The 24,443-nt window shown below is 36.6% G+C and overlaps 2 long non-coding RNA genes across 4 annotated transcripts; one reads left to right on the forward strand and one right to left on the reverse strand.

Annotated features, from left to right (window-relative positions):
- Nucleotides 1-2,697: 2,697 nt before the first annotated feature.
- Nucleotides 2,698-10,810, reverse strand: LOC130467796 (uncharacterized). Of its 3 annotated transcripts, XR_008927666.1 has the most exons (6): nucleotides 10,435-10,802; nucleotides 9,639-9,703; nucleotides 8,926-9,047; nucleotides 6,618-7,019; nucleotides 5,560-5,681; nucleotides 2,703-2,950 (listed from the first exon to the last, which is right to left on the reverse strand). It is a non-coding gene; the product is annotated as an uncharacterized lncRNA (long non-coding RNA). The 3 variants fall into 3 exon arrangements; XR_008927664.1 differs by having other exon boundaries at nucleotides 2,698-2,950; nucleotides 8,926-9,703; nucleotides 10,435-10,810; XR_008927665.1 differs by lacking the exon at nucleotides 9,639-9,703 and having other exon boundaries at nucleotides 2,705-2,950; nucleotides 10,435-10,799.
- Nucleotides 10,811-14,172: 3,362 nt separating this feature from the next.
- On the forward strand, nucleotides 14,173-19,068 carry LOC130466850 (uncharacterized). The gene is made up of 4 exons (XR_008926993.1): nucleotides 14,173-14,345; nucleotides 14,454-15,682; nucleotides 16,388-16,675; nucleotides 18,824-19,068. It is a non-coding gene; the product is annotated as an uncharacterized lncRNA (long non-coding RNA).
- Nucleotides 19,069-24,443: the final 5,375 nt, after the last annotated feature.

A 24,443-nucleotide genomic window follows, 5' to 3' on the forward strand; every position in this document is an offset into this window, starting at 1 on the left:
AGACTTGGTGCCGCAAGCATGCTTAGTTGGGCTGGCCTTCTTGCCACCTTTCTTATCATTCCTCTTATTACCAGATTTCTTGAACTTGCCCGAACGCACCATAAGCACATCTTTCTTATCACTTTTGAGCGTCTTTTCAGCGGTCTTCAGCATACCGTGAAGCTCAGTGAGCGTCTTATCCAGATTATTCATACTGTAGTTCAGCTTGAACTGATCATACCCGCTATGAAGAGAATGGAGGATGGTGTCTACAACTATTTCCTGAGAGAACTGCTGATCCAGCCGACTCATATTCTCAATGAGTCCAATCATTTTGAGAACATGTAGACTTACGGGCTCGTCTTTCTTAAGCTTGGTCATAAGAATTTGCCTATGAGTCTCGAATCTTTCGACTCGAGCCAGATCTTGGAAAATGTTCTTTAACTCACTGATGATCGTGAAAGAATCTGAATTGATGAACATTTTCCGTAGATATGCACTCATGGTTGCAAGCATTAGACATTTTATATCCTTGTTGGCATCAATCCAACGATTGAGGGCTGCCTGAGTGACCCTGTCGCCAGCGACTTCGGGCATCGCCTCATCCAGGACATACTCCTTTTCTTCCTGCATAACAACTATTTGCAAGTTCCTTCGCCAGTCAAGGAAGTTTTTCCCCGTTCAACTTCTCATTTTCGAGAATTCAGCGAATGTTGAATTAATTGTTGTTTGCCATAGTAAAAAACTACAATTGAAAAAGAATAAACAAATAAATAACCATTCACAGTTTCTCTTAATAAACTTAAATTCTAACATTCATGCATAATTTATTATTTATTAAGCATTTTATTCAAGTTATGTGTTCCGGCAGGTGTGAATAAAATGATTCCAAGACCCTTAAATCATTGAAGAATCAATTCTAAAATAAGCAAAGCCTTTTCTAATAGTCTTGAAACTACTCTTGGTTGATAGGTACGTCTAAGAACTTATTAGGTAAATCTATCTTATTTTCCACGACATAAAAGGACTCCTTACTTATATCGTTGAGATTCACCAAAACTAAAATGTACTCACAATTATTTGTGTACCTTACCCCTTTAGGATCAATAAGTAACACCTCGCTATGGCGGAAAACTATTACTAAGATTGATGTAAAGGTTATCCAAGTAAGTGTTACTCAATTTTACTCAATTTTTAAAGTTTGGAATTTAAGGCTCATATTATGTTGGTTATATGTTAAGTGAACTAAAATCCTTAATCATGCAACATAATCAAGCCACAATCTCATGCATAATTAAGACATATTTAAAGCAATAAATAACTTAAAGCATGCATGAGATATAAATGTGATCTAGTATGGCCCGACTTCATCTTGAAGCTTCAACTTCAAACTCCGTCTTGAAAATGTATTGGACACTCCGTTTTTGAATTTCACCATGGGAGGCGCCATTTTCTTCAAATAGGATAAGCTATAATTTAAACTAATTACAACTATTTTATGGCACGCATACCATATTTAAAATTAAAAACTTTGGTACTTTAGACCAATTTTACTTTCAAATTAATGGTATGCGGACCATATTTTCTATCCTATTTGGGCCATACTAGTCACTTTCCATAACCTGCAAAACAGTACATTTACAATATACCATTCACCCATTCATTTATCAATGAATGGCCCACATAGCTTGTTAGTAGAACATATTATGCATCACATAAATATTTGCATCAATTAATCAAGGTTTCCAATAATCTACAAATTATTCAACCCTTATTAATTCTAATCGAGTTGTTTTAACCTTAAAGGAATGTAGACCTAATCAAGAGTTTATGACTAAAACTCTCCCACTAAAACCTAGTCCAACCGGAAACTTACAAATTTAATTAAAATTCAAAGCTCATATAAAATATTATTTAAATTTATTTTTGGTTGATTAAATTAATTAATTTAATTTTATCCAGGTTTTAATTTTAGTAAAATAATTAGTATAAATAAATTTATAATAATTAAACTATTCAAAATTAAATTCCGAGAAAAAATTAAATTACGAATTTAAATTTAATTAAAATCGTTTTCAATCGAAAAATTAAAATTTAAACGAACCAATCGGGCCAAGCCAAGGCCATGGGCTCGTGCCCATTCCTCGTCGAGGCCTCGTAGCATGCATTGCAAATCGCATTGATCGTACTGCAAGACACGAGCAGCCACGCGAAGACGCAGCAAGTCGAGCAAGCCACGCCTGCGCGCAACACGCTCGCTCGCTGTGGCACTAGAGGAAAAAACATCATAAGTTGCCCTTAAAATAGGCTTATAAGTTGCCCTTCATAAGTGCCACCAATGGGGGCGGTCACTTTTGTAAAATTATCAAAAGAACTTAATTATTAGCTTATAAGTAGCCCTTGTTTGCAACAAAGGAAACTTATGTGAAACTTATAAGTTGCCCTTGCTGCAAACAAGGGCAACTTCTAAGCTTCACATAAGTTTCTCTTGTTGCAAACAAGGGCAACTTATAAGCTTCACATAAGTTGCTCTTGTTGCAAACAAGGGCAACTTATAAGCTTCACATAAGTTGCTCTTGTTGCAAACAAGGGCAACTTTTGAGTTTTTTTTATAAAAAAAAATAAAAAAAATTCAGCAATATAATTCCTAATATTTTGTAGTATAATTTCTAATTTTGCAATATAAAATTCTGCATTATAATTTATAAAATACTATTTCATCAAACATCAGCTTGACATTCCTAAAAAATGATATAAATTTCAAATTTCCAATAATAATACCGAATTAATTCAAATGTAATTAATTAAATCAATAAATAACAAAATAATGTAAGATTCACGAATAAATACAAGCCTGCTCTATTTATTACACTGAGGGTAGTTCACAATCGTTGAATTAAATAGCCCATTTGTCTCGAACTTCATCCAACTCCTCTTTAGTAAAGGGCCCCTCCCTTTGAGTTTTGAAAACCTTTAAAAGAACAACGTACATGCAAACCAATAAATTAAATTAAGTTTCATATGCGAAAGCAAAATTTATATTGGTCGCGAAAACAACTTTCTGAGTGTACTAAGATTCATTTCAAGTTCTTTATGCACATGTAAGGCTCATTTGGCTCGATATAGATCGTATTTTGCTAAAAATGTCATTTTCGATCCCAAATATCAACAAATGAATCTAAGGACACTTTCTAAATCTTTTTCATGATAAATATGATTAGTTATATGTTTATGAGACTTATTTCAAGTTCGTTATTCACGCCTATGGGTCATTTGGGTCGATATAGGTCATTTATGGCCAAAAATGACATTTTTGAACCCAACTACCAACAAACGAACCTATTTCCACATTCTAACCCTTTTTCATGATTTATATGATTAGTCAGATGATTATAAGACTCATTTCAAATTCGTTATGCACGCCTATTGGTCATTTGGGTCGATATAGGTCATTTATGGCCAAAAATGGCATTTTCGATCCCAACTACGAACCAACGAACTTATATCCACATTCTAAACCTTTTTCATGATTTAGATGATTAGTTATATGATTATAAGACTCATTTCAAGTTCGTTATGCACGCCTATGGTTCATTTGGGTCGATTATAGGTCATTTATGGCAAAAATGGCATTTTCGATCCCAACTACCAACAAACGAACTTATATTTAAATTATAAACCTTTTTAATGATTCATATGATTAGTTATATGTTTATGAGACTCATTTCAAGTTCGTTATGCACGCCTAAGGGTCATTTGGATCGATATAGGTCATTTATGGCCAAAAATGGCATTTTTGATCCCAACTACCAACAAAAGAACCTATTTCCATATTCTAAACGTTTTTCATGATTCATATGATTAGTTATATGATTATAAGACTCATTTCAAGTTCATTATTCATTCCCATGGTTCATTTGGGACGATATAGGTCATCTATGGTAAAAAATGGCATTTTCGATCCCAACTACCAAGAAACGAACTTATATTCAAATTATAAACCTTTTTAATGATTCATATGATTAGTTATATGTTTATGATACTCATTTCAAGTTCTTTATGCACGCCTAAGGGTCATTTGGGTCGATATAGGTCATTTATGGCCAAAGATGGCATTTTCGATCCCAACTACCAACAAACGAACCAATTTCCATATTCTAAACGTTTTTCATGATTCATATGATTAGTTGTATGATTATGAGACTTATTTTATGTTCTTTATGAATGTCTATGGGTCATTTGGGTCGATATAGGTCATTTTTGGCCAAAAATGGCATTTTCAATCCCAACTACCAACAAAAGAACCTATTTCCATATTCTAAACATTTTTCATGATTCATATGATTAGTTATATGTTTATGAAACTAATTTCAAGTTCGTTATGCACGCCTATGGGTCATTTGGGTCGATATAGGTCATTTATGGCTAAAAATGGCATTTTCGATCCCAACTACCTACAAACGAACTTATATCCACATTCTAAACCTTTTTCATGATTTATATAACTAGTTATATGATTATAAGACTCCTTTCAAGTTCTTTATGCACATCTGTGAGTCATTTGGGTCGATATAGGTCATTATGGTCAAAAATGGCATTTTCGATCCCAATTACCAACAAACAAACCTATATCCATATTCTAAATGTTTTTCATCATTCTTATGATTAATTATATTATTATAAGACTCATTTCAACTTCGTTATGCACGCCTAAGGGTCATTTGGGTCGATATAGGTCATTTATGGCCAAAAATGGCATTTTCGATACCAACTACCAACAAACGAACCTAAGGACACTTCTAAACCTTTTTTATGTTTGATATGCTTAGTTAGAGGTTACTAAGATTCATTTCAAGTTCTTTATGCACATCTAAGGCTCATTCGGCTCGATATAGGTACATATGACCTATAATGACCAAAACGAGCCTTAGATGTGCATAAATTTATCAAAGTAGATGAGAATGAGGATTGGCAACCTAATACTAAGTGAATTAAACATTAAAAGAGTTTAGAAGTCCTACTTTGGTTCATTAGTTGAGAGTTGGGAGCAAAAACGACTATTTTAGTTAGAATATGACATATAACGATCAAACGAGCCTTAAATGTGCATAAATTGACCAAAGTAGATGAGAATGAGGATTGGAAACCTAATACTAAGTATTTTAAACATGTAAAGAGTTAAAAATTTCTATTTTGGTTCATTAGTTGAGAGTTGGGAACAAAAACAACTTTTATAGTCAAAATATGACATGTAAGGATCGAACGAGCCTTAAATGTGCATAAATTGACCAAAGTAGATGAGAATAAGGATTGGCAACCTAATACTAAGTATTTTAAACATGTAAAGAGTTAATAATTCCTATTTTGGTTCATTAGTTGAGAGTTGGGAGCGAAAACAGCTTTTATAGTCAAAATATGACATGTAAGGATCGAAAGAGCCTTAAATGAGCATAAATTGACCAAAGTAGATGAGAATAAGGATTGGAAACCTAATACTAAGTATATTAAACATGTAAAGGGTTAATAATTCCTATTTGACAAAAATAATGCATAGGTTTGACAAAAAGAAGAAAAGATTACCCGAGTCCCGGAAAGTAGTAGGTTTGGGTGTATAACAAGAAGATTATTGTCATGATTTACATTACTAGTTCCCTAGTTATCAACACTGTAGAACGGAGTCTCCACGCTCAACACTGTAGAACCTGCATCAGCAAGAAAATGATTAACTATTTTAGACACAAAACTCGCCCTTTTTTCCCCATCTCATAAGTTAAAGAATTCTACTAGTGCAAAGTAGAATTCTACTAGACACAAAACTAGTTTAACTACAATTCGAAATAAAGTAGGTAATGGCCACATATTGTAGTTATGTGGTGACTTGGAAAAGTTCAAAGGATGTCTTACTAATGTGATCACATTCGGGAATTTAAAGGATAACCAAATACCGAGTTGAATGTTAGCATGTCATAACTTCAGTATTTAGAAGGAAATTCAAGTCACATACACTATAAGTGTATCACGCTGCATTTCTGTTTGACCTTTTGTAGAAAACATTATCATATTGAATCTTGAAATTACCTTCAACAAACGCTGAGCTCCATTTGAAGTAGTGGCACGTTTCTCAGTGATCAACAAAAAATAAACAATGCACAAGACCATCTAAATCCACAGACAACAGCTCCAACAGATGCAACAAAGATAAGAAAGGAATGGTGGACAGGGGTGTAAGAAATGTAGTACCCTTAGAAGAGCATCTGGTGTTTGACACATACCTCTAAAACAAGAAAATAAGGATCATAAAATTGCAAACTAGCCTCCTGTCCTTCTTTCATTGCCACTTTATGACTAGTTGACTTAACCTTTACAGGTCTCTTATCACTGGTTTTACTGCAAATACTAGATGAATGTATCTAGTCTTCAACTAAAGTTGACCTTTCAACTAAAATTGCATTCTCTACTTAATCTAGAAGTTAAAGCAGGTTAGCTTTCAGTGTCGGTTCGAAATTTTACTATTTGTAAATAACTCTAAAAGATACACGCATATTAACGGGGCTAGGCATAGCCGAGAAGCCCAGATTTTAAAATGGCAGGAGTCAGAGCCAGTATCCTATAATCTGAATGTAGGAGATGAAGTTTACCTTCTGCACAATGTCAGCACCCAGACGTTCATCAGGGTCTTCAAGCTTCTCCTTAATAGAAGGTACACAAGGTTAGAAATGAACAAGAGCAGCACCACCACCAGGAACAATTCCTTCCTCTATGGCAGCAAAAGTTGCATTCTTTGTATCCTCAATTCGCAGTTTACGGTCTTCAAGCTCAGTTTCTGTGGCTGCAGCCACTGCACCAACCTTTATAGCTGCAATTCCTCCAGAAAGTTTGGCAACTCTTTCAGCAAGCTTCTCAGAATCATAAACAGAGTCGATTGCAAACAATTCTTTCTTAAGCTGCGCAATTCTAGCCTGAAGTTCATCTAGCCTTAAGTTGTTCGATAGATGTGTTCTCAACCTTTAATCCCAAATCATTGGCCTGGAACTCCGCACCTGGATAACAAGTTACACAATAATACTTAAGCAACTAAATCGTTAACTTAAATGAGCAATGGAAGTAGCTGAAGAAAATAATGCCCTTGGTCCAAGTATGTGTTTAATATTAAGTCTAATAAATGCGGTTCAGTATTAATTAACAAGTTAATAATTCAGTGAGATCAAGTGAGCTGAATGCCTAGCTAGAGGCCGCTTCAGTTCAAGTGAAATTAATGATATTAATCCACAGCTTACTCTTGACTGAACCCGTAGGGTCACACAAATAGTACGTAAACGGATCAAGTATTTAATGGCATTAAACACTCCATCTATGGATATTCGGAATCGACGGATATTGGTTTCAGTGGGAGCTGAGATCGTCAAAAGCAACAAATGAATACTCCAGAAACGATGATATTGCCGGAAACGGAAATATGGATCATATCGGAAATATAAATATTATCCAATTCGTAGATGTTGCCGGAAACGAAAACATGGTACGTATCGGAAAATATTATTGAAAATGGAAATATTGCCGGAATCGGAAAAATTGCCGGAAACGGAAATATTGTCAGAATCGGAAATATTATCGAAATCGGAAAATATTTCCGGAAACGGAAATATTAAATATTTGTTCGAAACCGAAATTAATTCCGGAATCGGAAATATTAAAAATTGTTCGTATCGAAAATGAATTCCGGAATCGGGAATTTAATCGGAAGCGTATCGTACGAATTAGCATCGGACGAGGCTTGCTAAACGAAGGCCCAACACAAAGCCAGGCCGTCGCCCAGCAAGCCAAGCGCATCAAGCCACACGCCAAGCCTCGACCAGGCCCAGCGCAAGGCCAGGCCCAGCCAAGGCCTTGGGCGCGCGCGCGGATCATAGGCAGCGAGCATTGGCCGAGGCGTTGTGCGCTCAGCGTGGGCCGCAAGGCCTGCGCGCGGGTGTACGGTCCTCGTGCGATGCTCGTGTGCGTGCTACACGAATCCTAAAGCTATCGGGATTCGATATATGATTAAATCCTAATCCTAATAGATAAAGTTTACTTAATAGAGTCCTAGCAGGATTCTAATTAAACTAACTTATTATTCTAATAGGATTATACGTCCTTTTCCATAACTCTATAAATAGGGGCATAGGGTCACAAATTTATATAGATCATTAAAGTATTCAAAGGTAACATTTTGAAGCAAAAATCAGCCAAACACTTGCAACCCATTTAGCCGAAATTCTTAGAACCTTAAGGGCGATTCTAGTTGGTCAAGCTTAAGGCGGATCTGGACGTACTGTGGACTATCTACGGAGGGACGACACTTGGAGTCCTAAAGACTTGTTCTTGTTCGGTTCGGGCGCAGCTTGGGAGGGCACGCTACAAAGTTTATGCATCTAAATTATGCCATATGATTATGTGTAAATAATATGTTTCCTGGCATTACGGTTTTCCGCATGATTTATGTTTTGTCATATGTATCATAACCTAACAATAGCCACAAGCTTCTAACATAAATAAGGCCACAATTAGCTGGTTTCTCAAGCATAGATTCCCAAAAATCATAATTCTTCTCACCAAGTTGGAACTCTTAGAACTATCTACGAATCGATCCTAAAGAACCAATCTATATGAGAACACATCAGCAGTTATGACATTACAACCAAATGTTTAGTATCAATGAAAGGAAAGGATGTCTGTATAGTCTAACTTTACGGTGGTTCACAAAGCTCAGGGTATGTCTACTCATGACCGGTGGACTGCTTCTTTACCAGATAAAGGAAAAAGATGCGCCCGATATCTTTAGCATGAATCCTCAACAACAAAAAATACAATTAATTGAGAAATTACTGACAATGGCAGCAAACTTTAGTTTCTTACTCAGTACGAGATGTGTACTGCATCTTAGAAGAATACATGGAAAATTCATACCTCTCTAATCAAAGCAGCACCAGCATTCTCCATTGGATCATCCAGCTCAATAGCTCGAGCAATAGTAACTCCATCATTAACTACTCTTGGGGTCCCAAACTCATCCAAAACAACATTTCTCCCTGAAAAAAGAATAAAATCATCATGCCATTACGAAGAATTAAAATAGTAATTGGGCAAAAACGAACCCTGTATAGAGCACATAGTCAATCATATATTGTCAAGCACTCAGGTGTTACACACACTTAACATGCTTCAAAGAGCAAGAAATCGAACAATACCATAAAAACAACTAAACCAGAATAATCACAACAAATCTACCTATTCTCCCTCGAGTTCACACAATAAACAAAGACAAAATCAACTAGACTCAGCATTTCCCCAATCTAAAATTCACAGGAAGGGGTAGTGCATAGAAGCATGCCAAGAAATAAAAACAAGAATATCTTATTAAATTTCCAACTAACTATTGAAACTTGGTAACCAACCGAGTTACCAATGAGCCATGTTTAATCACAAGCCTTTTAGCAAATAATGGTATTCCTAGCCAAACAAGTATCAATCTTAAAGTTCTTTTTTTCCACATAATAAAAAGTACTCTAGGTCCAAGGGTAAGTCCAACAGCATCAACAAGTTTGTCAATTCCAGCTTGAAGAGCTGCCCTCGAATCCTGGTCAAAGGCAATTTGCTTCGTAGACGCTCTAACGACTAACCGTCTGCTTGATTGCTTATATTGCACCTTCTGTGCTCGTTGGGGAGTCGCTTTCCTCAAGTTTCCCTAAACCATAGCATAACACAAACATATATAGTGAACCATATTAAGCAGCATACGAATAAGACAAAAAAAAATTCACTGATCACAATATCCTTATCCTCAAACTCAAGATTAACCCAGGAACTGCTATCCTATCATTTTCATCTACAATAACGAATTCAAATTGAACGGATAACGAAATCCATGAATGCACAACAAACGGAAAAACAGAACAGCAGCTAGAACCCATGAACAAGCCAAAGAATAGCAACACACATTCACCTATCTAAAACTTCAATCTAACAACATCACATCAAAATTCTATCCTGAAAATCCCAACCAATTTAAACCCTCATACAATTGCAAGCATCAATAAAAATTCAAATTGAAATTTAAAAACAGCATTAGAAAAGAAAAAAAAAACCAATAACAAAACATCAAAACAAATAAGAATGGGAAATTCATTCGACTATAATTACCAAATTTCACACTGAATACAGAAAAGTGCAAAACCGCAATATGGTTCGAAATTTTTCTTGTTTATCAAGAAACAAAAGTAATACTTCGTATCTAATACCAGAAGGCAAGGGAGCAGAGATGAAAAGTAGAGGAGAGGAAGTAAGCAACAACGTCAAAATTAAAATCAAAACCTAAATCAGAAATTAATAATCAAAACCTAATATCTAACCTTGTAAATCATGGAAAATAACAAAAAAATTCAGAATTTGAAGAGAGAAATTTGATTAAACTCTTACCCAAAATAAAAAACCCAAACCAAAACCCTGAGCAAGATTTTAAAGCCCCATAACACCACGTTCACCACCCGCTCCGCCGTCACAACAAGAAGTACCACCATTGAAGTTCGAAGGAAGGAGGAGATGCAAGGAAGGGAGAGAGAAGAAGGAGATGAGAAAGACCGTGTAAGGAGGAGAGAGAGAAACAAACGAGGTTAAGGATGCGCTATTCATTTTCAACAGAACCCAGAATATTTGTTTTTCAAAAAAATTATTAATTAACAAACCAAAGGATGCGCTTGTAATATAAGAGCATCCTTTGTGTGGGAGCATTTGACCATTTTTCTACTAGTGTCATTGTTACTGAAATTGGCACAACAGAAGGCTAGTAGCATTATTCCTAGTCAAGGTAGTTGGACCGAGTGAATAGCAAACAACAACAAATTCTACTTAAATTAAAATGCTCAATATAGGTGTGGGACTCACTGATCTCAGAGGTAGCAGTGCTAGCTGGAACCTGTTGAATCTTTGTAGTAGGAAGATTTGGACCATGGAAGAAAGCATATCTGTCATCTTTTAAGAAATGGTGAGAGAAAAATAGTACCAAGCGCGAGAACAAGGTTTCTACAACGTAGTACCACGATTGACATCTATTTGAATAATAATTTGAATAAACCTCCTAATCCTCAAACGTGTAATTGGAACAGCTTGCTACAGAGTACAACGATTGACAACAGATCGAAGAAGAGAAAGAGAAGGCAAAGCAGATCGAAGAAGAGAGGAAACGCCATGAAAGAGAGAGGATAGAAGGAGGACACTGTCTCACAAATTTCCAATAGCATCCATTCCCACCATTTATTACCAACAATCAAACGGGCCATAAAAACCATCCAAAAATCTACTTCTAGTTAGGAAATTAGAGAATTCACCAGCAAAACGGCACATCTCAACATCTATCAATATGACCATAATAAACAACTTAAGACACATTTCGTCTTTTTGAGGTTCAATTACAGTGGATTACTCCCCTAGCACAACTTTCATTCCCGAGCAACCATAAAACAATCAGAAAATAAATATAGCATCAGCTCTGATAGCTTGATAATACATTTCAACAGGAAATCAACTAGTGTTTCGAGTAGCAGAAAATAGAGTGATTCAAGTGATTCAAAATAAATTATAGACAAACATACCTTTAGAGTTAAGAACACCTTGATGATATATGAGAACTCAAATCGATCTGCAACATAGATAAAATTAATCAGAAACCAAAAACTATCAAAAACCGAAGGATGTAGATATAGATTCATACCACAATTTTCTTGAAATCGATAATAATTTATTGATTGATTATTTTTCAATCAACTACTTAAAATTTCAAAATAAATCGATTAGAACATACCTGGCAATTGGAATTGAGGTCAGTCGCCATTGTTGTTCCTGGCTTGGCAGCTGCAAGGGTGCGATTGTTAGGTTATGATACATATGAACAACATAAATCATGCCGAAAAACCTAGATGCCAGGATACATATTAATTTCACATAATCATATAGCATAATTTAGATGCATACACTTTCTAGCGTGCCCTCCCTAGCTGCGCCCGAACCGAACAAGAACAAGTCTTTAGGACTCCAAGTGTCGTCCCTCCGTAGATAGTCCACAGCACGTCCGGATCCACCTTAAGATTGACCAACTAGAATCGCCCTTAAGGTACTATTATTTTCGGCTAAATAGGGCAAGATTTATGACTGATTTTTCTGCTTAAAAATCCTAGTTTTGAATACTTTTAAACTTGTGCATAAATTTGTGAACCTTAAGCCTCGCGGCCCACGCGCACTGCGCGGCTCGCAGCCCATTGCTCAAAGCCCACTCTGTTTCGCGCGCGCGCCATGCCTTGTTGGGCCTGGCCTTGCGCTAAGCTGGCGAGGCTTTAGCGTGTGTGTTGATGCGTATGGCTTGCTGGGCGAAGGCCTGGCTTCGTGCTGGGCCTTCGTCTAGCAAGTCTCGTCCGATGCTAATTCGTAGGATACGCTTCCGATTAAATTCCCGATTCCGGAATTCATTTCCGATACGAACAATATTTAACATTTTCGATTCCGGAATTTATTTCCGTTTCGAACAAATATTTAATAATTCCGTTTCCGGAATTATTTTCCGATTCCGATAATATTTTCGGTTCTGACAATATTTCCGTTTTCGGCAATATTTCCGATTCCGGCAATATTTCCATTTCCGATAATATTTTCCGATACGTACCATGTTTCCATTTCCGGCAACATCTACGACTTGGAAAATATTTATATTTCCGATACGATCCATATTTCCGTTCCCGGCAATATCATCGTTTCCGGAGTATTCATTTCTTACCTTTGACGATCTCAGCTCCCACTTAAACAAAGATCCGTCGATTCCGAATATCCATAGATGGAGAATTTAATGCCATTAAATTCTTGATCCTTTTACGTACTATTTGTGTGACCCTACAGGTTCAGTCAAGAGTAAGCTGTGGATTAATATCATTAATTCCACTTGAACTGAAGCGACCTCTAGCTAGGCATTCAGCTCACTTGATATCACTGAATTATTAACTTGTTTAATTAATACTGAACCGCATTTATTAGACTTAACATTAAATGCATACTTGGACCAAGGGCATTATTTCCTTCAGTCTCCCACTTGTCCTTAGGGACAAGTGTGCATTTCCTAATTCCTTTGTCGCTCGATGCTTGCTCTTGAACATAAGGTAAGAGTTGTCATTCTTATTATGTCCAGAGGTGTTTCTCGGTTTCAGAGTTCAACTGATCAAATAAAACAGATAATGATAGCCTATGATTCATCTGAGCACGGCCATGCATTTTACAGTTTCTAGCTCTCCGAGTGGCCTTGTACAACTTTTCAGCATCTCATCCCGATTTATGGGAGGACAATCCTAATCTTGCGATCTTGAGATTAGACTTCGATTGATAGGTGATTACCTGAGCGTTGCCTTTATAGCCTCCTTTTACGGTGCGACGGTTGACAACGTCAAAGTAACCAGTTCTCAAGTAATCTCAAATCACTCAGGTATTGAGGATTAATGTCTAATAATTTTAATGAAATTTACTTATGACAGATTTTCATCTCTTACAGTAAAGTTTCATAGGTCTGTCTGATACTAGTCTTCCCAAAGTAAGTATCTATGAAAATGATTACGACATTGCCATGTCCACATAGTTCAAGAAATAGAACTACTAGTCATCTTGCATTCTAGTCGTCTAATGTTTTCTATGCGTCCATCTTTATAGAAAACTCCGACCAGGGACCATTTTCAACTTTTGACATTCAAGTTCACTTGATAGACATTTCTTAGTCACAGGACTGGTCCTGACAGTCTATATATCTTGAATATTTCGTCAAATTGAAGGGACTCATCATTTAATCACTACAAGAAAAACAGGCTTGGGCGACGAGCTAGTAAAGTATGAGCGACGGAAATTATGTTTGTAGCACAAAATAGAACAAAAGGCGACAACGTATAGTTCTGTTGCCCAAAGATCTGATTTTGGGCGACATGAACCTTTTCGGTAGCCCAAAGTATTTTATGGGGGACAATGTTGAAATTCGTTGCCCAAAATTTTGTTTTGGGCCACGAAATTTTATTTTGTTGTCCTTGACCATGTTGTGCAACAACTTCTCTTCATGTCATTGTCCATTGTAAATTAGCCCATCCAAAAATTTAGTTTTTGTCGCCCTTACCCAAAAAAAGGCGGAAAAAAAATCCCGCCTCTTATTTTCCCACTACTCCACCACCTACTCCAAACTTCCAAACGCCTAAACAGAAGTTAAAGAACTGCATAACTCCTCCCTTTCCTTTCCCATCTTTCTCTTCCTGAGGTGAATCTGAGTGTTAAAACTTCATTCTCCGGCGCTTCTTCTTCACGGAAATCACCAGGTTAATTATTAAGAATTAAAATTCATTATTTTTGGTGAATTTAAGGAGAAATTGAGCACTAAAGCCCTAAATTAATTCAATTTGTTATTTTTCTGTCATGTACTCTAGCCGGATTCTTCGTGCTCAAGAATCTCAAATCTTCCCAGACGCCGACCTCAATCTTCATCCCGATTCTCCTAAAACTACTGATTCTACTCCGTCTTCCTGCAATTTCTCAATTTTCTTCTTTTAATCCGATTTTAGGGCATGAATTCGATTTTATGTTATTATAATTGATTATTAGAACTAGTTTGGAAATTTATTTTGTTTTAATTGAAGGGTAAGGTAATGTCGGAAATTAGATCGGGTTTCTGGACGATTATGGATATGTCAAGCAGTCGTTATCTCTGGAACTATTTCTCTGCTGCTACAGCTAAGAGCTTGCCTTAATTCTTTTTTAACACGATATAATATGTGTTGTTGTTGTCGTAGTTGTTGTTGGTGGAGGTGGTGATGATGTTTCTGATAATTTGAAGAAGATACATTGTTGGTAACTGTAACTAAGGCTAGTGATCATGATGATGATGATTGTTGGCGTTCTATTCAATTGATGTATTGCTGTAATTTTCTACAACTTTGTATGTATATACACTAATACACTTGTTTGTACTGATATTTAAATCGTTTGATTTCCTACTTATTTTGTGATGTTTGCTTGTGTTTGTGCTTCTCTTTGTTTATCTTGATTTAGTATTAGAGGAGGATACAGATGAGGTAATTAAAGTATGTGAGTTTTAGTTGTAAGTTATTTCCTATAAATGTGGCTTCTCTAAAGCAAATTCGATATGAGTACTATGGTTATTATGGATATGTGAACTTTGATGGTTGTGGTCTGGTTAATTCAAATTGCGTATCTTGTGACAATGCTCTTTCTTCTTTGGTTGTTCTTCCGCATATCTGTATACTTTTCCTTCTGTTTTCTCTCATGCTTGACAACCTTATGAAGTCAAGCATGTTTGCTCTATAATATCTAGTCGCTGTATCAATGCTACAGTTGAAAGGTTATTATTTTTGTTGGTCAAGTGCTTGATCATTGTAAAGTTGCTGCAACTGTTCTATGTTTTGACACATAAGTTTTGTTTAGCATCTTGTAAGGTTAGTTTGCAGTTAGAAATTTTTCTTTGAGTATGAGAAAGCACATTCTTGCAATCTCCGTTGCCCTTTCTATTTCAATAGTCTTATCTGCATACCTACATGGCTACATTCTGATTTCTTCCGTAAATTAAATTGTATGCAATGCAGAGCTGATATCTGAAATAAAAGGGGAATCAGAAAATGGAAGGTTACCAACTGTTTCAGTAAGTTACATTATCGACCTATTCGTATCCGATAATTAAAATTCTCTAAGATGTAGGATTTGGTGTATATTATACAGACTTGTATTAAATTGGTTATCTGTAAAGGACATTATGCCCAAATCTAAGCTTGAGCCAAATTGGTTCTTCTAAATATGAAAACACATTATACATATCAACTTGAAAGAAGAAATGACTCTATTTGTGGCAAACAACATGGTCTTGTTGCAATTAATGGGCAAGAGAAAGTGACTGGAGACTATGGAGAAAAAAAAGATACAGAGAGGGCATTAATTGCAGTTCCATGCTGGTATTAATGTTTGGTAATATAAATTTGAGTTTGCAGCTACTTACCAAAGCTTTCTTTTACACCAGGTGTTGTCAAAACAAAGCGGCCACTATGGAGTTTGAAGACGCTCACTGATTTCTTCTAGTCTATTAGCAACTTCATTGTAGTTTTTGTTACAACAACGTTTTCAATGAGTTATCTTATGAGGATGCCAATAACTGCAAATTTCTATTTTCTTCACCTGTGAATTATTATTTGGTTCAATGTTAATGAATCAATAGTTGGATATATTTCAAACTATAGGAGTTTAGGATTACTTGTGGATTCAATTCGTTATCATTCCCACATTTAAATAGTTTGCGCTATCTTCTTTACCTCCAATGCAACAATCTTATTCCTATTTTGATTTTGTTTTTCAGGCAATTTTTTAAAAGTGGATGCACTTTGGTTTGATAAGGTAGAAATGGAGAGAACAATGAACGAGTGGAGCTCTCTACCCAAGTTGACACACTTACTGCATCAAATGAGGAGTTGAGAGTATCAAATGAGCAGCTTAAAGCATCTAATGAAGAGCTTAAAGCATCTAATGAGGAGTTCAAAGCATCGAATGAGGAGCTTAAAGCAGAATTTTCTAGAATGAACAAGGAAGCTATTGAACGTGAACAGAAACTGAGAGAAGATATGCTGAAAATGTTCGAGGACATGAGGTAATTTTTTTTAGCATTCTTTGTCGTTTAGACCATTGACTAGAAAAAGCGCTTATGCCTCCAAGACTTTATTTTTCCTATTTTCATTTTGATCATTTTAAATTGCATTTTGATGATGAAACTACTGCTGGGATAATTCACTTTATGTGGGATTCAACCTGAGGCTATAAGCCGGCCTATGACATAATTGAAGTTGTTACTGCTGGGACTTTAGTCCAGAATTGTGTGACGAAGTATGAAAGTCATCTTGCATTGGTCTTGATTTTTGGTTTGCATTACCTTGTTCCATTGATGTGATCTGCTCTTTTAGACTGTATGCCTCGCCTCTTCTTATCAAATTATTATAATTACAGATGTGAAACAAAACACAATGGAAGTTTTTAAGCAGATTGAAAACACTTTTGATTGTGTTCCTGCTTTCCACTTCTTCCTTAATCTCTCCAGCCATAAGGTTCCTTAATCTCTCCAGCAGATTAAAACACTTTTGAGTGTGTTCCTGCTACATAGGTTTTTACTCCTTCCCTATTCATATAATAACCCGCTAGTTATGCCTTTGTTGAAAGTAGGGTAGTTACAGACATACAACTATCAGGAGTTATAGGCATACTTGAACTGAAGGCTGTGATTACTATTTACCATTTACCTTGCATAGATATTGTATACAGGATGTTTTTCAAAGTTTAATAAGGCTTTGTAGGAAATGTGCTCTTTTCTCAGAATGCCAAAAAGTTTAGTACAACACATACCCATTTCGCCTTGTACACATGTAGACCAACTCCTTTGAAAAGAGCCTAGCTTTATTGTGGTTTGTAAGGATGTATTTTGCTTGAAATGGTTGTTGGTAAATTATTTGCGATGCATTTTTCTTATAATGGGAGGAAGAGTTTAGCACACGCAAGAAAAGCCAAGTGCTGTTATTCTATCCTATCTCTTTTAATTTGTAATGGAATAGAATATGAAAAGCTATCTCTGTGCATAGAATAAACTGGGACCAAGAATCTGCGAGAGTGAATTATTGTTAGACTGTTCTGAATTCTGAATTCTGTTGGATGACATGAAACTTGTACCGAGACTGACTATTCCATTAGCATCTCATCTTCTGTTGCAGCATTAGAATCTGCTCTTAACTTGTTTTAGATTTAACCTGAACTATGTTGAACTGCTGTCTCATGGTTTAATGACATGCATTGAGATCTTTTAGTGAGTGTTAGTCGAAGCTTCAGACCTTGTAAACATGCATTGTTGTAAGCTAGTATCTATAAAATAAAACATAACAAAAAGATCAGTTGAAAGAACAAAACTGATTCAACATTCTTTGTTCAGTAATGTTACCATTGAACTTAATGTATTAGTCAGTCTCAACTTTGTTCAACACTGTTGATTTATCATCGCGACACAACTTAATGTATCCCTTGTTAAGGTAATATCAGTTTAAACTGACCACCATGCTATGTAAATTAAATGCTTAGCATCTGTAATAGCTTCAGTTCAATCCTCCTTGGCACTGGGCACATCACATGTACCATGCATAACCATATTATTGTTTCCATCTGATATGTCGTCAGCTTCTTGATGTTGCTGAAGACATGAGCTGTGCACCTGCACCAGCAGGCTGTTGTGCCTTCTGCTGCAGTGCATAACCGCTTGTATCTGTCTCGCCTCCTGCACCGCCTCCTACAAGCGCATGTGCAACGCCTCCTATAAGCGCATGTGCAGCGCCTGCAGTCTGATGCCAATGTTGCTGCTGTCTGTCAGCTACGTGCCACTGCTGCACTACATCAGGCCTCTGCTGCACTGCATCAGGCTGTTGTAGGCCTCTGTACTACCTTTCTCATCTCATTTAGCGCTCTCTGTAAGGCCTCCCTTGTAACGCTGCACTGACTGTAATGGTTTCATTGAAGATACTGACATTAATTTTGATATGTATGTTTGAATGTTTGGGTAAAGTCCTCAGAAGAATGGCAGTTGACTTTGGGTAAAGATCTTAGAAATTTGTGTATTGTATTAGAGAAATAAACAGAAATTTGTGTGCATATATATACCATCTAGATATATTTGAATCGTGAATTTGAATTATATGCTAAAAATTAGATTGGTTATCATTTTTTTAATCACACAAGTACCTAATTTGGCGTTTTATCTTATCAGGAACAATGGGTCAAGAATATCGTCCTAATTTGGGTCGGGGAGAGCTCTTTGAAGTATGATTGAGCATTCGAGTTTGTCGTATATGAACTCCTTAGACTACAACTAGTGTTAAGAATTTAGTTATTTCCAAACTTTTAGTTTAGATGATTACATCTATGCATCCGATGATAGAGTCACATGTATGAATTTATATTTTTATTTATTTTATTGTATTTGGATAAATATGTACTTGTTATTCAAAATTGTTTTTTATGTCCATCTTTTTTTCATTAATCGTTTAGCACATATATGAACAGGGAAGAAATCATATGCCGGAGTATGTAGCTTATAATATGCATGGGCGAAAAATATGTTTAGCATATAAACATTATTAATTTGGCGCGTGATTTAAACTTATGGGCAACAACAAGTTTCGTTGCCCATAATACGATGGGCAACAAAGATAGTGTTGCACAAAAGTACATTTAAAAAATTAATGACTCATTTGGGCGACGGAATCCAAACAGTCGTCGCACCAAGTGACAGTTTATAGGCAACGAAAAAGATAATTTGTTGCCCAAAGATATCGACTTATGGGCAACGAAAATGTAAGTCGTTGCACAAAGGTTACCAACATAGGGCAACGACTCAAAACCTTGTCGCACATTTCTTCACACTATAGACGACAAATATACATGTCGATGCCCAATATAAGCTTTGGGCAACGATTTTTAAGCGACGCCCAAAGTTCTTTATGTGCAACGAATTATGACTTCGACGCCCAAATATAGCAAGGGCCTCGACCCTGTTACAACGACCTTTGAGCAGGATAAATTCGTAGCCCCAAACTAAAGGCGACGAATTTCTATGTTTGGGCGACGACATTTTCCGTTGCCCAAAACAATTTTTCTTGTAGTGAATAAACCACAAATTAAATGGAAAAATGAATTCTATTCATTTATTGTGAATGATTAACCAATAAAGTTTTACAAAGTATTAAACTCTAAAACTTTAAAACATCAAACTAGGACATCAAAGCCATTCTCAATTATGCTTGATTCCCATAGCTGCAATGTGCGAGTTGTGCTTCGCCTGCGACAGAGGTTTAGTCAATGGATCTGAGATGTTGTTATCAGTTCCAATTTTTCTTATCTCGACTTCTTTTCTTTCAACGAACTCTCGTAGAAGGTGAAATCTACGAAGTACATGCTTGACTCTTTGGTGGTGTCTAGGCTCCTTTGCCTGTGCAATAGCTCTGTTATTATCACAATATAGGGCTTATTGGTCCTTTAATGGAGGGGACTACACCAAGTTCACCTATGAACTTCCTTAGCCATATAGCTTCCTTTGCTGCTTCATGTGCAGCAATGTACTCCGCTTCAGTTGTAGAATCTCCAATGGTGCTTTGCTTAGCACTTTTCCAGCTTACTACTCCTCCGTTGAGGCAGAAGTGAAACCCAGACTGTGATCTGAAATCATCTTTGTCGGTTTGGAAACTTGCGTCCGTATAGCCTTTAACAATTAATTCATCATCTCCACCATAGAACAGGAAGTCATCTTTGTGCCTTTTCAAGTACTTCAGAATGTTCTTGGCAGCAGTCCAATGTGCCTCTCCTGGGTCTGACTGGTATCTGCTCGTAGCACTGAGTGCATACGCAACATCCGGGCGTGTACATATCATAGCATACATTATTTAACCAATCAATAATGCATATGGAATCCCATTTATTAGTCTACGCTCATCAAGTGTTTTTGGGCACTGAGTCTTGTTTAGAGTCATTCCATGAGACATGGGTAGGTAGCCTCGCTTGGAGTCTGCCATCTTGAATCTTTCAATAACCTTATTGATATAAGTACTCTGACTAAGTCCAATCAACTTTTTAGATCTATCTCTGTAGATCTTGATGCCCAATATGTACTGTGCTTCTCCTAGATCCTTCATCGAAAAACATTTCCCAAGCCAAATCTTGACAGAGTTCAACATAGGAATGTCATTTCCGATAAGTAATATGTCGTCGACATATAATACTAGAAAAGAAATTTTGCTCCCACTGACCTTCTTGTATACACAAGATTCGTCTGTGTTCTTGATGAAACCAAAGTCACTGACTGCTTCATCAAAACGTATATTCCAGCTCCTTGATGCTTGTTTCAATCCGTAGATTGATTTCTTCAGCTTGCATACCTTTTTAGCATTCTTTGGATCCTCAAAACCCTCAGGCTATGTCATAAACACAGTTTCTGTTAAAATGCCGTTTAAGAAAGCGGTTTTGACATCCATCTGCCATATTTCGTAATCGTAATATGCAGCGATTGCTAACATTATCCGAATAGACATTAGCATTGCAACTGGTGAAAAGGTTTCATCGTAATCCACACCGTGGACTTGCCTGTAACCTTTTGCAACCAATCTAGCTTTGAAAACTTCAAGTTTTCCATCCTAATCCTTTTTCAGTTTGAAAACCCATTTCCTTCCAATGGCTTGGTAGCCATCTGGCAAATCGACCAAATCCCATACTTGGTTTTCAGACATGGAGTCTAGTTCAGATTGCATGGCTTCTTGCCATTTATTGGAGCTAGGGCTCGTCATAGCTTGTTTGTAAGTCGCAAGTTCATCACTTTTAAGTAATAGAACGTCATAGCTCTCGTTCGTCAAAATACCTAAGTACCTTTCCGGTTGAGATCTATATCTCTGCGATCAACGCGGGGTTACATCTCTAGATGGTCCGTGATTCTCACCAGATACTTCTAAATATCTCTGAGTTTCATCCTGAATTTCATCTTGAGCATTCTCTAGATTTTGTTGTTCGACTCGAATTTCTTCGAGGTCTACTTTTCTCCCACTTGTCATTTTGGAAATGTGATCCTTTTCCAAAAAGATACCATCTCGAGCAACAAACACCTTGTTCTCAGATGTATTGTAGAAGTAATACCCCTTTGTTTCCTTTGGATAGCCCACAAGGACACATTTGTCAGATTTTGGGTGAAGTTTATCTTAAATTAATCGTTTGACGTATACTTCACATCCCCAAATCTTAAGAAAACACACATTTGGAGGCTTTCCAAACCATAACTCACATGGAGTCTTTTCAACAGCTTTAGACGGAGCTCTATTTATAATGAGTGCAGCTGTATTTAGTGCATGTCCCCAACATTCTATTGGAAGTTCGGCCTGAACCATCATTGATCTAACCATGTCTAGCAAGGTTCTGTTCCTCCGTTCCGACACACCGTTCCATTGTGGTGTTCCAGGAGGAGTCAATTCTGATAGAATTCCACATTCTTTCGGATGGTCATCAAATTCATAGCTCAGATATTCACCGCCTCTATCAGACCGCAGTGCCTTAATCTTCTTGCCTAATTGATTCTCTACTTCACTCGGAAATTCCTTGAATTTGTCAAAGGATTCAGACTTATGCTTCATTAGGCAGACATAACCATATCTACTGAAGTCATCAGTGAAAGTGATATAGTAGCTGAAACCACCTCTAGCATTTGTACTCATTGGTCCACATACATCTGTATGGATTAAACCCAATAGTTCAGTTGCTCTTTCTCCAACTTTAGAGAAAGGTTACTTTGTCATTTTGCCAAGTAAACATGATTCGCACTTACCATAATCCTCTAAGTCAAATGGTTCTAGAATTTCTTCCTTTTGAAGTCATTCTATGCGTTTCATTTAATATGGCCCAATCGACAATGCCACAGATAAGTGAGATCTGAATCATCCTTTTTGGCCTTTTTGGTATTTATGTTGTAAACTTGTTTGTCGTGATCTAATAAATAAAGTCCATTGACTAATCTAGCAGATCCATAAAACATCTCTTTAAAATAAAACGAACAACTATTGTCTTTTATTAAAAGGAAAATCGCTTAGCATCTAAGCAAGAAACAGAAATGATGTTTTTAGTAAGAGTTGGAACATGCTAACACTCTTCCAGTTCCAAAACTAGCCCAGAGGGCAACGACAAATAATAAGTTCTTACAGCTACTGCAGCAATCCGTGCTCCATTTCCCACTCGTAGGTCGACTTCTCCCTTGCTTAACCTTCTACTTCTTCTTAGTCCTTGTGGATTGGAACATAAGTGTGAGCCACAACCTGTATCTAATACCCAAGAAGTTGAATTAGCAAGTATATAGTCTATAAGGAAAATACCTGAAGATGGAACTATTGTTCCGTTCTTCTGATCTTCCTTAAGCTTCAAGCAATCTCTCTTCCAATGCCCCTTCTTCTTGCAGTAGAAGCATTCAGATTCAGAAGTGGGTTGGCTCACCTTCTTCTTTTCAGATTTGGTGCCGCCTGGTATCACTTTTGAGCGTCTTTTCAGCGGTCTTCAACATACCGTGAAGCTCAGTGAGCGTTTTGTCCAGACTATTCATACTGTAGTTCAGCTTGAACTGATCATACCCGCTATGAAGAGAATGGAGGATGGTGTCTATAGCCATTTCTTGAGAAAATTGCTGATCCAGCCGACTCATATTCTCAATGAGTCCAATCATTTTGAGAACATGTGGACTTACGGGCTCGCCTTTCTTAAGCTTGGTCTCAAGAATTTGCCTATGAGTCTCGAATCTTTCGACTTGAGCCAGATCTTGGAACATGTTCTTTAACTCACTGATGATCGTGAAAGCATCCGAGTTGATGAACGTTTTCTGTAGATCTGCACTCATGGTTGCAAGCATTAGACATTTCACATCCTTGTTGGCATCAATCCAACGATTGAGGGCTGCCTGAGTGACCCCGTCGCCCGCGGCTTCAGGCATCGCCTCTTCCAGGACATACTCCTTTTCTTCTTGCATAAGAACTATTTGCAAGTTCCTTTGTCAGTCAAGGAAGTTTTTCCCGTTCAACTTCTCCTTTTCGAGAATTGATCGGATGTTGAATGAATTGTTGTTTGCCATAGTTAAATCAACAATGAAAAAGAATAAACAAATAAATAATCATTCACAGTTTCTCTTAATAAACTTAAATTCTAGCATGTATGCATAATTTAATGTTCATTAAGCATTTTATTCAAGTTTATTTGTTCCGGCAGGTGTGAATAAAATGATTCCAAGACCCTAAAACCATTGAAGAATTAATCACATTATGTATTTAGACTCAATTCTAAAATCTTTTAGGTAAGCAAAAGCCTTTTGCTAATAGTCTAGAAACTACTCTTGCTTAATAGGTACGTCTAAGAACTTATTAGGTAAACCTATCAATTTTTCCACGACATAAAAGGACTCCTTACTTATATCATTGAGTTTCACCAAAACTAACATGTACTCACAATTATTTGTGTACCTTACCCCTTTAGGGTCAATAAGTAACACCTCGCTGAGCATAAAACTATTACTAGATTGATGTAAAGGTTATCCAAGTAAGTGTTATTTTGGCATGGCACCTTTTAACTCAATTTTTAAAATTTGGAACTTAAGGGTCTTACTATGTTGGTTAGATTTTAAGTGAACTAAAATCCTTAATCATGCAACATAATCAAGCCATAATCTCATGCATAATTAAGACATATTTAAAGCAATAAATAACTTAAAGCTTGCATAAGATAAATGTGATCTAGTATGGCCCGACTTCATCTTGAAGCTTCAACTTCAAAGTCCGTCTTGAAAATGGATTGGAAACTCCGTCTTGAATTTCACC

This window comes from Spinacia oleracea, chromosome 2 (assembly GCF_020520425.1).
Source record: "Spinacia oleracea cultivar Varoflay chromosome 2, BTI_SOV_V1, whole genome shotgun sequence".
NCBI classification, from domain to species: domain Eukaryota; kingdom Viridiplantae; phylum Streptophyta; class Magnoliopsida; order Caryophyllales; family Amaranthaceae; genus Spinacia; species Spinacia oleracea.